The following is a 14546-nucleotide window of genomic DNA, read 5'->3' as shown; positions in this document are numbered from 1 at the left end:
AAATTTTTGGGAAATGGTGGCTATTATCATTCCTATTATTTTTATCTCCAACCACAGATATAGTTATTATTCATATAATATCTATACCCAGCCCCTAACCTCAAGTGTAAAAGTGTAGAACTAAAGTCAAGAAGTGTAGAAGAACTTCAAAAAATGCAGAAGAACTTAAGTGTGTCTGAATTGTAAGTATAGTATGTTTCCTTGCCACAAGTATCCAAAGGAGGCAATGATCCAGAAAGCCCTTGAAAGTTATCACAACCTCCGTAAGTAGCAGTGGAGGTCAGACTGATGAGAAACTAGGGACTTTGAAAGCAAAGAATACAGAATTTGAGAGAAGGCAGGAGATGGAAGGTCATGAAACAACAGAATACTACAAAATGATAGTAAGTACTTACATTCCCAAGCATAGCCACAAGCAAGACTAAAAATGCAGAGAAGCAAGAAGAGGTCAGAGAATTTCTGAGGGCAAGTTTCAGGAACTATTCCTAAGTCTGGCTCAAGATTCTGTGAAACCAAATGAAGGCAAAACAAACCACAAGTTCATCTTGATTCAGAAAATGTGTCTGATGAAATTCAAAACATTTTCATGGGAAAAACAACAAACTAGGAACAGAAGGCAACTACCTCAACATAATAAAAGCCATATATGAAAACCCACAGCAAATACCATACTCAATAGTGAAAGCTTTTCCTCTAAGATCAGGAACAAGGCAAAGATGTCTACTTTCGCCACTTCCACTCAAGGCAGTACTAGAAGTTCTAATCAGCGTAATTAGGCACGAAAAGTAAACAAATGGCATCCAAAGTAGAAGAAAAGAAGTAAAGTTGTCTCTGTTTACAGAGAGCTTACACGTAGAAAACCCTAGTAATTCCACAAAAAAACCCAAAAAACAAAACAAACAAAAACCCTGTTAGAATTCATAAATGAATTCAGCAAAGTAGCAGGACACAAAGTCAAACACACACACAAACCAGTTGCATTTCTATAACTAATAATGAACAATTTGAAAACAAAATTATGAAAACAATTCCAATTATAATAGCATCAAAAAGAATAAAATACTGAGGAATTAACTTAACCAAGGAGGTGGAAAACTTGTACAATGAAAACTACAAAACATTGCTGGAAAAAAAACGATGTTGGGAAATATTCTTTCCACTAATATGTGTGTTTAATTTTTTTAAACAAAAACTTAACAAAGTTATTTGCATATAATGAATAATTTTTTCCCTTTTAAACTGACTTTGTTAACTTTTTGTTTAAAAAAAATTAAACACACACATTAGTGGAAAGAATATTTCCCAACATCGTTTTTTTTTCCAGCAATGTTTTGTAGTTTTCACTACATCAAAAACTAAAGATATACTGTATGGGGACTAACATAACATAATAAAAAATTATTATTTAAAAAAAAGGGAAAAAATGTTAACATTTTTCCAGAAGCTTTTCAATAGTTTTACTCTAAAGAACAAAATCTCTCAATGGTTGAAAAGGCCAAGAATTGACCTCTCTTCCCTGCTCTCCCTTCTATACGCTATAACTGAGATATTTAATTTCTAGAAGGAATCATGCTCCTTGCTTTCTTTTTTTTTTTTTTTAAAGATTTTATTTATTTATTCAACAGAGATGGAGACAGCCAGCGAGAGAGGGAACACAAGCAAGGGGAGTGGGAGAGGAAGAAGCAGGCTCACAACAGAGGAGCCTGATGTGGGGCTCGATCCCATAACGCCAGGATCACGCCCTGAGCCGAAGGCAGACGCTTAACCGCTGTGCCACCCAGGCGCCCCTCCTTGCTTTCTATTACAGGACTTTTGCACATAAAGTTCCCTCTACTTAGAGCCTGCCTTCTCCATTCCACCCTCTTTCACCCAGTTAATGTCTAGTCACAAGATCTCAGTTTAAACAGCAGTGCAGGGATATACTGGGTACTCAATAACTGCTAGTTGAAGTAGCTTCCTCAGCGAAGCCACCCCCAACTGCACCCACATGAGCAGGTCCCTCTTTTAAAATGCTCACACAGTACCCAGTACTTACCTTCTCAGCATTTTTCAGTTTGCGATTTGGGGTATACTATTTGGGTGCTTATGTGTTTAGCCTCCTCTCATACTAATCTATAAAGTCATAAGGGCAAAGATACTTACAACCTCAGTGCTTAGCGAAGGTAAAGCACATAGAGGGACCTTAATAAATATTTGCTGAATTATGATGAGCAATCTGCATCTATGTAGTTTACTATTTATACAGAATCCAGTTTAAACCCAGGTATCTTATTCTGAGCTGATACATAATGGAAGCACTTTAAAAGAACTGATTTCAACTGTGGAAGTACCATGGACAGACCACGTGAATTCCATCTTCAGTCCATTTCAGTCTCTTCTTCTCACTGTATATAATTTTTAGAATAATTCTATCTACTCCCAAGGCTTTCACCTACCTCTCATATGCTAATGAGTATAGTCCAAATTCTCTCTCCTGAGCCTCCAGACCTGAACATCCACTGCTAACATGATATACCCACTAAGACGTTCCAAAGGAATCTTAAATTCAACACGCTGAAACTGAACTTGTCATTCACCAACACTCCTCTGCCACATCCGCACCCATTAATTTATGAAGCTCTAAATTTATGAATTTAGAGATTCATTAAAAAAAGACATCAGTAAGGATATATATCAAGAGCATTAAATAAGGAAGTGCAGGAGGGACACAGCCCATCTGGAAAGTTCTGCAACTGAAAATTAAGTGCACACTGTGATCCAGCTTTCCCCACCTGTGCCCCAAGTGCTTCCCTTCTAGTGGGCTTCATCAGGCTTACTGATTTTGGTTCTCATTAAACCATGCAAACTTTCAATGTTTAGCTGCACAAAATTAAACAGCTGATAAGAAGGAAAAAGCTTTTTTGTTGTTGTTGTTATTATCCCTATTTACAAAACGAGTACACTTAGAAAAAGAAGAGACTTGCTGAGTTTGCTAGCAAACTGCTTAGCTACATCAATAATGAGAACTAGTCAAATAAACCCGGAAGCAGACCTGCTTATTCAGCAAGTAAAGAACTCTAGACAAAATCAAATCAAACTAATGGATTTTCGCTGGTATTCAAGAACCACCAATTCACAATCCTGATGAACCAGCTAAACACCGGCAAAGAAAAAAAAAACTGCTGTTGTCTTGTTTTGTTTAATTTACAGCAATGATTTATACCACTAAAAGCCAATTGCTCTTTTTTCCACTCATGGCCCAATGCACAAATCCAAATTTAATTACATACATAAATTACCAAACTCACCAATGAAAAGTGGAGCTGGAAAAACGAACAAAGGACTGGAAAAGAAACCAAACAGCACTACCGCTATCTTTCTAAAACTGAAATAAATGAAGCAGGCTGAAGGATTTGAACACAGGGGTAGACTAAATAGTACCTACAAGTGAATTCATCAAATTGTGAAGCTTTCTAACACTCTCTAAGTGAACACAGCAGTAACAGTAGCCAACATTCAGTGAGCACACCGACCACTGTGCTAAACCCTTTATATGTATTATCTTAATCTCAGAACAACTCTGAAATAAGTATTCTTATTATTCTGATTTGCAGGAAAGGACATGGAGGCACAGAGAGGCTAAACATAGTTTGCCCAAGGTCACCCTGCCAGTAATTGATAGAGTAAGGATTCAAACCAGAGCAGTCTGATACCCAACCACTTAACCACTAAATCATGCTGCTGCTTATCACTGACATGGTGGTTTCGCATGTTCTGGATCACTCTAAATTTTAGAAAATTAAAAACCTCAGAAGGTTTGAATCAATCAAGTGCCAATTCAGTTCACTCTGAATCCTGTTGTTATGATAAAATCCATTCCTCCCAGCCATTCCTCTAAAGATCACTAAGTCATTAAATCCCAATTGGGTAACAACAAAATAATTTTCACAGTCCTTATCAGAAATCTTCAGAATAGAAACGCAAAGGGCTGAGAATAGCAAAACAATTTTGAAAGAGAACAAAACTGAGGAATTTCCATTATGTGACTTTAAGGCTTGTTATAAAGCTACAGTAATCAAGACATACGTATTGGTGTCAAAACAGATCAACAGAACAGAACTAAAAGTCCAGAAACAGACCCACACATATATGGCCCATTAATTTTTAACTATAGTGCCAAGGGAGTTTAATGGGGAAAGGATAACCTTCCACAAAGGGTGCTGGAACAACTGGATATACATATGGGAAAAAAATGAACCGCAACCCTAATTTCACACCATATACAAAAATCAACTCAAACTGGTTCACAGACCCAAATATAAGAGCTGAAACCATAAAAATCTCTAGAAGGGGGGCACCTGTGTGGCTCAGTGGGTTAAGTGACCAACTCTTGATTTCGGCTCAGGTCATAATCCCAGGGTCCTGAGATTGAGCCCTGCCTCAGGCTCCATGCTGGGCGTGGAGCCTGCTTAAGATTCTCTCTCTCCCTCTCCCCCCTCCACCCCACCCAGCTCTGGAGCACAAGTGTGTAGTCTCTCTCTGGGTGGGGGGGGGTGCGGAGACGGGGCGGGGGGGGGGGGGGTATCTTCAGAAGAAAATGCAGGAAAAAGTCTTAGTAACCATGGATTAGGCAAATATTTCTTAAATAGGACTCAAAAAATCAATACAATAGACTCGATAAAAATTAAAAAGTTTTGCTCTTTTAAAAAGCACTGTTAAGAAAATGAAAAGGCAAACTCCAAACTGAAAGAAACTATTTGCAAAACATGTATCTAACACAGGACTTGTGAATACATAAAAAGAACCCTTACAACTCAATAAAACATAATTTTTTAAATAAACAAAAAATTTGAACAGACATTTCACCAGAGATATATAAGTGGCTAAACAGCATAAAAAAGAATTCTCAACACTCATCATTAGAAAAAAATGCAAATTAAAGCTATAGTGATACTATTACAAATGCACTAAAGTGGCTAAATTTAAAGAAACAGACAATATCAAGTATGGATGAGGATGTGGAGCAACTAGAACTCCCATAAACTGCTGGTGGTGATGTAAAGTGGAAAACTGGCTGGCAGTTTATTATAAAACTAAACACACTGTACTTACTATATATGAAGCAATTCCACTCCTTAGGGATATGCCCATAAAAATGAAAACACATGCCCACATAAAAACTTAGACCTCAAAGTCCAAAGCAGCTTTATTCATAATAGCCAAAAATTAGAAATTCAAATGTCCATCAACAGATGAATAGACAGACAAATAACAATAATTTACATATTCTTGCCTCCTCTTGTCCACTGAAGTGTCTTAAAGTTCTGAAACCTCTTTTTCTTTGCAATACTTGGTGGGGGGGTTTTTTTGTTTTGTTTTTTGTTTTTTTTAACATCAACCCTTTCTGTTCCTTGCGAAAGCTTAACTCCTCATCACTATTCAGATACTCCCAAATCCACGCCTCTGGCCAGCACCTCTGCAGTCTATGTTTTCAAATGTCTGATGCTCATTACAATGTCAATGCTTCCCACCCTCAATTCACCATATCCAAAATTAACTTCACCATCTAGTCCAGCTTTCCTATCTCCTCATGCTCCCCCCCCTTCCCTACAAAACCTTATAAAACCAGCTCCTTCTGTTACATCACTCAAATACCCAGAATCAGACTGTCCTGTAATCTTTGACTCAGGCCTTTCCTTTACTCTCCACCTTCTTTTAATATTCCCACTGGCCCCACCCTGCCTTTATAACCTGCCCTGGGAAATTGTAATGGGCTCCTATATCTACCTCCTTCTGCTAGATTAATCTTAAAGCTCAGTTCTAACCAATTCATCACTGCCCATAAAGAAGTCAATGGCACTACCACTTCCTATGAAACTGAATACAAGTCATTGTGGTGGGCTTAAGTCCATCCAGAGGGAACCAAGCTTGCCTTGCAATTTCATCTTCCACAACTCCCCTAAATATATCCCACTCTTGAAAAAGCCAAACACTTCCCACCTCTGTGCTTTTATTCATGCTATTCCTTGTACCTGACTGTCCTCACCTATCTAATTTTTACCTGTCACAATCCATACTTCTCCTTCAAAGGCCTATCTCAAAGGTCATTTCAACTCCATGAAGACTTTCGTGTTTTAATCACTTTATTCACCAATACAGAATTCATCACTTCCTCCTCCTAACACTTATAACTCTCGTAATACTTTGCTTACACATATTATAACATCTGTACCCTCTGCCTGATTTATTATTTGTGCACTTGTCTTCATTACCACTAACCCACTCACTGTAGAACCAGACTTAAGCTTTTCAAAACTGGTACTCGGTATTGTCTTCTTTTGTCCCTTTTAAGCCATCGTCATCCTACCTTTCTTGTTGCAGAGACTCAGGAACCCTTTGTAGTAGATGAATTCTGATCTAATGAGTCTACAAAATTTTTTTTTTACGTATATAGCCCATGGGGAGGGCTATAAAGATAAATCAAATAAGAGATTGCTTTCTGTTTTTTTTTGTTATAAGTTGAAACTCTGCCTGGAGAGAGTTTTTTTTTTTTAGAGGACCCTCAAAATCCAGTAAACCAAATCTTCTTACAACAGCATTTTCAGTATAATATTCCTCTGCTTACACATGTACAGTAATTTAAAATGGGTTCTGGGCTAGGCATTCTCTGTTTGACCCCAGTCTCCCCACACAAACTTAATCTCTATCCTCCCATGATCTGCTTTGTACCTTTTGAGGCTGACCTCTAGGATTACACTGTCCAAACTCCCCTGGTTGCCAGGTGGGTTAGGACAATGAGAGGCATTAGAAGGAAATCAGAGAATGAAAAGAAAATTATCTCCTGCCAGGGCCCTAAGTGATATATAGCTCCCTGGGCTTAAAATTCCACACTCTGCTTCCCAAGGTTTATAATCCACTGTTCCCTCTATCCTATCATCTTAACCATTCCATGCTCCTCAGCAGCCCTCTGCACTACTCAGGCAGGCATTCCCCCCAATCCTTATCATCACTAAATTGGAATGTATTCATCCTTACCCCGGCACCATTAGTCACGTTGCTGCCCCCTTGAATGCCTACCTTTCCTCTCTACCTAACAAATCCTATACTCCCTTCAGGTACTAATTCAGATCCTACCACCACCACCACCACCACCACCACCCCCCACCGCACGCACACACACACACCATTACACCTGTTCTAATAACCTTGATCCAAATTATCTTTTTCCATGTTGGAATTTCCATGTCTCTTACATAGAAGTACTTTGAAAACTGTAAAAATAAACGCTAGTATTACATTGTATAAGACTCTAACTGTTCACCACAAATCCCCCAAAGGGAAATAATTTGAACTATTTCAAGTTCCATCTTTCACATTCCATCATGGAAGTTAGTACAACATTAGAAATACAGTAACTCTCGTTGGCAAAATGCAATAAACAAAAATACAACACTACAGTGTTCTACTACAAAAAGTGTGTGGTAACTAGCTATAAGCAAATTATGTATTTAATGATTCTGCTTTCAATGTAATGATTTCGAACTATGTCTGCTAGCCACCTTGGGCAGTTTTTAGAAGATCAATGCACTTTTTAATGAAAGAATCTTTGGGGACAAAAGAGTAAAGCAAGTTATGCCACTTGCCAAGTTCAACAAGCTGTTATGCAAATAGATAAAATTAGCCCAGAAATAAAAAGAGAAATCAGCATATGCAGGACACCTTTAAGTTGTAGCTGACTAGAGGCCATGAACCATGAACCACAATACACTTCAACAATAATAGATTTTTGAGAGGCCTGAGAAGGCCAGTGGTCTTCATCATATACTGTTTATAGAAAAAACCTCCTCCCCCTTCTTTAGAACCATCAATCTGCTGGCATCTAAAGCCCAAGTCATGTCAATCATAACATCTTTTGGTAAATTTATCCAATTTATAATTCAAGAACTCATTCTTATAAGGCTCCCTTAAATAAAAAATGGAGACAGAGCTAAAATGAAAGAAAAGGGTACTATGGCTAGCTCCTCACATAATCTCAGGATATGTGAATATGATTTTGAGGAGAAAAAAAACTTAGAAGACTATATGAAAGCTCTAATGATAACAAAAGATATGGAGGGGAGGGCTTAATAGTACCAAATATTAACTAGCTCCAAAGTAATTTTTTTATCTCTTCATCCAAAAAGAAAACAAAGGGATGTACTCCTACCACCTTCACTAATGAACTAAGGTCAGTCCTATCTGCATATTTTAAAAACATTTCTGTAACTATATGTTAATTTTAACAAAGGCATTTCAATTTATTACTACTAGCAACTTGACAAGAATATGCAAATTTCTCTATAGTAGGAAGGTCTGGTACACACAAAGCGCAGGGCTCCTAAAGGACTCAGAACCCAGAAGAGGATAAGGATATGTGAATAATTACAATACAACATGACAACACTACATAACAAAGCTACCCAGCAGGAGCGACAGATAATACTAAGGGAATGAAGAGAAGGACAGAGTAGCCAGGACACAACAGACACCCTAAAACTTGAGTTGAGACATGAGGGCCTAAAATAGAAGAGCAATAACGTTATCTGGTTTGTGAAATGATAAATTTTAAAGCTACTGAAAAGGTATACTTAATGAGACTAGGCTCAATCAACATTTTCACATTGCAGTTTTAATTAAAAAATAAGGCACTGCTTAAACTAAGAATACCCTATTCATTGCAGCCTTGTTTAGAATAGCAAAAAGAAAAAAAAGGTAAAAAAGCAAAAGGGGAAACAACCTCAAGTCGACCGATACGGAATTGATTAAATGAATACACCTACACTGGGAATCAAGGTAATCATTAAAATGAGGAAGATCTACAATTATCTGGAATGTATTAAACTGGAATGATAACCATGATACATGAAGTTAAAAATACATTAAGATGTAGACCAAGCAATTCCACTCCTAGGTATGTATGCAAAGAAACTAAAAGCAAGAACTCAAGATATTTATATTCCCATGCCCAAAGCAGCATTATTCACAGTAGCCCAAAGGCAGAAACAACCCAAGTGTCCATCAACAGATGAATGGATAAACAAAACATGTTATATAGAGATGTATACATACACACACACACACATACACACACACACACACACACACACACACACACACACACACACACACACTGGAATATTGCCCAGCCATGAAAAGAAATGAAATTTTGATATATGTTACATGGACAGACTTTGAAAGTATTGTATTTAGTGAAATAAGCCAGACACAGAAGAACAAATTTATGATTCCTCTTTTGTCAGGCACCAAGGATAAGGAAATTCACAGATAAAGTACCAAAGAAGGTACAGGGACTGTGGGGGAGAGGAAGAGGGAATTATTATTTAATGGGCGCAGAGTTTTTGTTGGTGATGATGAAGTTTTGGATATAGACAGCAGTGATGGGTACACAACATTGTAAACACTTTAACTGCCAGTGAATTGTACACTTCACAAATGGTTTAAATGATAAATGTTACTTTAATGTAATAAAAAAAGATTTAGAACACTCTGTAGTGTCTACCATTCGTATAAAAAGAAATAAAAATGAGAGAATCAATGCATGACCGGAGGGGTTTAGAACTTCTGAAAAGATAAACAAAGAAACTGGCAACAGTTAATTCTGAAAAAATTGGAAAGTGGAAATAGAACATGAATGGGACACATGCATTTTGCTGTTACCTCCTTTGTTCCATGTGAGTTTCTTACTATGTGCAAATATTGTTTAAGAATTTCTTTATTAAAAAAAGAAAAGAATTATCCATGTAAGGATAATCTTCCCATGGATGCCAAGACCACTGGAAAAGGTTGTGGAAGAAATGATTTTTACACAATCTCAAAATACCACCCCTAGATTACTTACTAATTACAAAGGGGGGAAAATGTGCATTTACAATGAATTGGTCTTGTAGTAGTCACCACCTTAAACAAGTGCTCAAATTTAGCATCACCTAAAATGGAAAAAAAAAAAAATGCCATTAAGTGCTTCCTGAGGTGATGTTAGAAGTACACAACATCTATATAGTGCTCATGCAATTAATGTTTAACCTGAATATACAATCTTAAAGAAATAATCAGCAAATTCAGATTGTAGGACATTATATAAGAAAAATGGCCTAGATTCTTCAATAAAGTTAATGTCAGGCAGAGGATTGTTCTAGATTAAAAAAGTCTAAAGAGAAATAAAACCCAAAAGCAATATATCAATGTGATTGCATCTGAGATCAGAAAAAAAAAGTTATAAAAGATATGAGGGAAACAAATAGAAAACTCATATCAGATGATAATGAGTTCGTGTTATTTTCCTTAGGTGTGACAAAGGTATGAAGCTGTGAAGAATGTCCTTATTTTTAAGAGACTTACTGGAAGTGTGCAGGGGAAGTATCTTGGTGACTATAACCTATTCTCACTTAAAACAAAGAGTGTGTGTGTGTGTGTGTGTGTGTGTGTGTGTGTGTTTAAAGAAAAGAAAAAAGCAACTGCAGCAAAAAGTTACAATTTTTGAAACGAGGTAAAAAGTATATGGGTGTTTATTGTACTGTTCTTCAACTTTTCAATAGATTTAAGAAATTTTCAAAATAAAAGTTTGGGGAGGAACTGATCAGGAAAAACTGAGCCCCAGTGATGTAAAGAAGAAAGAAAAAAAATTATCTTTTACAATAAAAGTATACATAAGAGTTAAATGATAAGTATGATTTTTTCCATAATTAACCGTGTCTTTCCTGATGGAGCATATGTAATAAATTCATTTATTCCCAGGAGTATCTGTAGTAAGCAAATCTCATTTTTAATTTCCTTGCTACATAAATCATTTTCCTTTAAGCAATTACAGTGATATCATCTCTATAAATTCAAGAGTTAGATTTGAAGTCTTACTCAAAAAGCAGCAGACAAAAAACTCCCATAAATATCAACACTAAGTTGCCTATTTTTCCTAGAAGGAAAAGAAAAGCCAGACAGCAAGATGACAAGTTTACTTCAGTGTGTGCTTTATACAAACTGCAGAGAAGGAAGCAAAAAGGTAGGGAATAGCTTGGGCTCAAAAAAAAAAAAAAAGAGAAGGCATAACTTTCCATCTCTTAAATCTTCAACCCATGTCTTCATTGTTTTAAAACAGCATGAATTCCTGTATCAGAAAACATCTAAGCAAATCTCTATTACAATATGACTGGATGTAAATTACAGCAGGGAAAATCCACAGAACAAAACTGATTTACAAATGAGCTTAGCGGGGCACCTCCTGGGTGGCTCAGCCGTTAAGCATCAGCCTTCGGCTCAGGTCATGATCCCAGGGTCCTGGGATCAAGCCCCGCATTGGGCTGCCTGCTGGGTGGGAAGCCTGCTTCTCCCTCTCACACTTCCCCTCTTGTGTTCCCTCTCTTGCTGTCTCTGTCAAATAAATAAATAAAATCTTTAAAAAAAAGAAAGAAAGAAATGAGCTTAGCTCTCTGAACGTGGTCTGTCTTAAGAATTCACTTATAGGGGCGCCTGGGTGGCACAGCGGTTAAGCGTCTGCCTTCGGCTCAGGACGTGATCCCGGCGTTCCGGGGTCGAGCCTCACATCAGGCTCCTCTGCTATGAGCCTTCTTCTTCCTCTCCCACTCCCCCTGCTTGTGTTCCCTCTCTCGCTGGCTGTCTCTGTCTCTGTCAAATAAATAAATAAAATCTTTAAAAAAAAAAAAAAAGAATTCACTTATAAACAAAACAATGAAGTCACAATATGAAGACCTGACTCAGAAGGAAATGGAAAGGAAGCTTGTCTTGTTCCTTCATCTCCAACCCTCCCCCCCTCCTAAAAATCTCTCAGGTTGACAGAAAATAGAAGAACCTGAAAATAAGTCCATCCCTGTGGAACTAACCCAGCTGTATGCTTATTATACATACACTTCTATGAATTTATATATTTCGATTAAAAAAAAGCTTTTAAAACATTTTTTAGTGGAAAAAAATTTTTTAATGAGGGGTGCCTGGGTGGCTCAGTCAGTTAAGCAGCTGCCTTTGGCTCAGGTCATGATCTCAGGTCCTGGGATCAAGCTCACACCGGGTTCCCTGCTCAGTGGGAAGTCTGCTTCTCCCTCTCTCTGCCCTTCCCCCAACTCGTGCTCGCTCTCTCTCTTTCTCTCTCTCAAATAAATACTGTTTAAAAATTTAAAAAAAAAATTTTTAATGAAATACCTAGGCTCAAGTCTAACAAAACATGTAAAGGACCTAAATGCTGAAAATTACAAGACACACAAACGAAAGAAATCAAAGGAGATCTAAATAAATGGAGAGACATACCATGTTCCCAGATTGGAAGACTAAATATACAAATATCAGTTCTCCTCCAAGTTGATCTACAGATTTAATGCAATACTACAGACAAGCTTATTATTTTTAAGATTTTATTTTTAATTTTTTAATGTCATCTCTCTCCCCAATATGGGGCTCAAACTCAAGACCCGAGATTGAGTCCCATGCTCTACCAAATGAGCCAGCCAGCCACCCCTAGACAAGCTTACCTTAAAATTTATATAGAGAGGGAAAGTTTCTAGCATAGCTAAAATTGTGAGCCTTACCATCAACTTAGAACCAACAAGAAAATATTGAGAGACGTAAATAAAATATAACCCAATCCTCAAAAAGAAAAGTATTTTTAAAATAAGACCACCCCCAAAATCTGCTTGGGCAAAGAGTGATTAACAAAGCAAATTACTAGATGCCGTCAATAATACAGAAAGCAAATTTGCTGAAGAACTGACTTCAAGTACAAAAATCTATTCCACAACACAACACAACAGACTCCTTTCCTCTCCCTACCACTCCAAAAGTACAGATAATCAGAGATGGTATATACACACCCGCTCATACACACTAAAAGAGCCTATAAATACAATGCTCCAAAAGAACCATGCTTTATTCTTCTTAATGCTTACCCGAACATTAAGGTCTGAGTTACTTATCTTTTGATCCACTATAATGTGAAAATAAGTCTTCTTCCCCAAATTCTACAATAAAATGAAGTTTTATACTAGTCATTGCCTCCTTCAGTTAACTTAATCCCAAACAGAGGATTCACCCACCCTTCACTAACAGGTCAGCTATTAAAGTATGTGTGTGGTATAACTATACATCCCAGTCTGCCCAAGATATTACCATTTTATGCCAGTTGTCCTGCATGCACCCCTTTACTATGGTAGAGGCAAAAGACCAAGTACCTATGGATAGTCTCTTTTAAGAATAGTATTTCAAGTTATAAAACAATATGTATGGAATTTTGAAAAAAACTCCCTATACATATAAATAGATCTAGAAAAAAAATCTGGGGAACTACACATTAGAATTTAACAGTGGTTAATCTGCATAGTTGAACAGTTTTTACCTTTTGCTTTGTATTTCCCAATGCTGTCTAAAAAAATTATTTTTTTTATAATTGCATATATTACCTTTCACACTTAGGAGAGAATTATTTCCACTCATTAAAATCTAGCTTTCTTTATGATCCAAATCCTCATTTCAAAAGCACACTCTTATTCATTAGTATATTTTATTCATCAAGAACTGAGGCAATGTGATATATATATATGTCTATACATACACGTGTCTATACATATGCACATATATATATATATATATGCGCACACACACACACACACACACACATAGTGTAGAACACTTCAGCTTTTAAGATGCAGAAAATCTAAATTCAAGAACCAGTCTTGCTGTGGAAAATATAGTACCTACCTCCCTTTCAGAGTTGTTTAGAGGATCAGACAAGAATCTATATGAAAGTACTTTAATGCAATACACTAAGTGAGCTATTATTATTACTACAAGCACATGAACAAAGTATGTAAACTCATATTTCGTATATAAAGTAAGGGGGTCTTATCAAGTGAGTTCCAATTCCCTTCTGGTATTAACAATGTTCTCATAGCTCAGCCTTCTACCTACATCTAATCTATCTCTTCAGGAGGTATACCTTTTTTATGGATAATCATTCCCAGGTCTCCATGTTTTCTATCTTCACTAGGAGAGAGCCAGCTCTCCACATTCTTCTGTTATGGCTCTGATTGCCTGAAAGTGAAAGAAAATATGTCTGTTCCCTCCAAACATATGTGAAAATCTTCTTTTAATCTGATTTATATTTTATGATCTGCCATATGTTGCAATGTAGAGTAGTGACTAGGCACATGGACTCTGGAGTCAGACTGCCTAGGTTCAGAAGGAGGGTCTGCTGTGTCACCAACTCTGCAATGTAACCTTGAACAATTTAGTTAATCTCTCTGTGCCTCAATTTGCTCATCTGTAAAATCGGTAACAACAGCACATCAGTGCATACATAAAGTTGTCCAACAGTTGTAAAAACAGTGCCTGACAGAGTAAATGTTATATATGACTTAAGTTCTTTTCTAATACTCCTTCTCTAAAAGTATAATGCTTACAGGCTAAGATAAAACAAGCAACCAACATATGTCTCTTGCTTTTTTCTCACTGAAAAATGTCTTATTTACCTATCAAAATGTCTCCACTAACTGTAGTGAAGTCATACA

The 14546-nt window shown here is 36.9% G+C and overlaps 1 protein-coding gene across 14 annotated transcripts in view; it reads right to left on the bottom strand.

Annotated features, from left to right (window-relative positions):
* Positions 1 to 14546, bottom strand: part of HERC1 (HECT and RLD domain containing E3 ubiquitin protein ligase family member 1) — a 179807-nt gene that overhangs the window by 152098 nt on the left and 13163 nt on the right. For 2 of the 14 annotated variants that reach the window (XM_045810688.2, XM_045810689.2), the window contains exon 2: positions 13976 to 14070. The exons of 11 other annotated variants lie outside the window; for them this stretch is intronic. The gene's annotated coding sequence lies outside the window, so the exon portion shown is untranslated. Of the gene's footprint in view, positions 1 to 13975; positions 14071 to 14507; positions 14527 to 14546 lie in introns of those variants that run through there. One more of the 14 variants, XM_045810691.2, reaches the window with a different exon arrangement.

Source organism: Ursus americanus, chromosome 28 (assembly GCF_024610735.1).
Source record: "Ursus americanus isolate L20-20 chromosome 28, mUrsAme1.1.p, whole genome shotgun sequence".
Taxonomy (NCBI): Eukaryota; Metazoa; Chordata; class Mammalia; order Carnivora; family Ursidae; genus Ursus; species Ursus americanus.
This window is presented reverse-complemented; position numbering and strand designations above follow the sequence as displayed.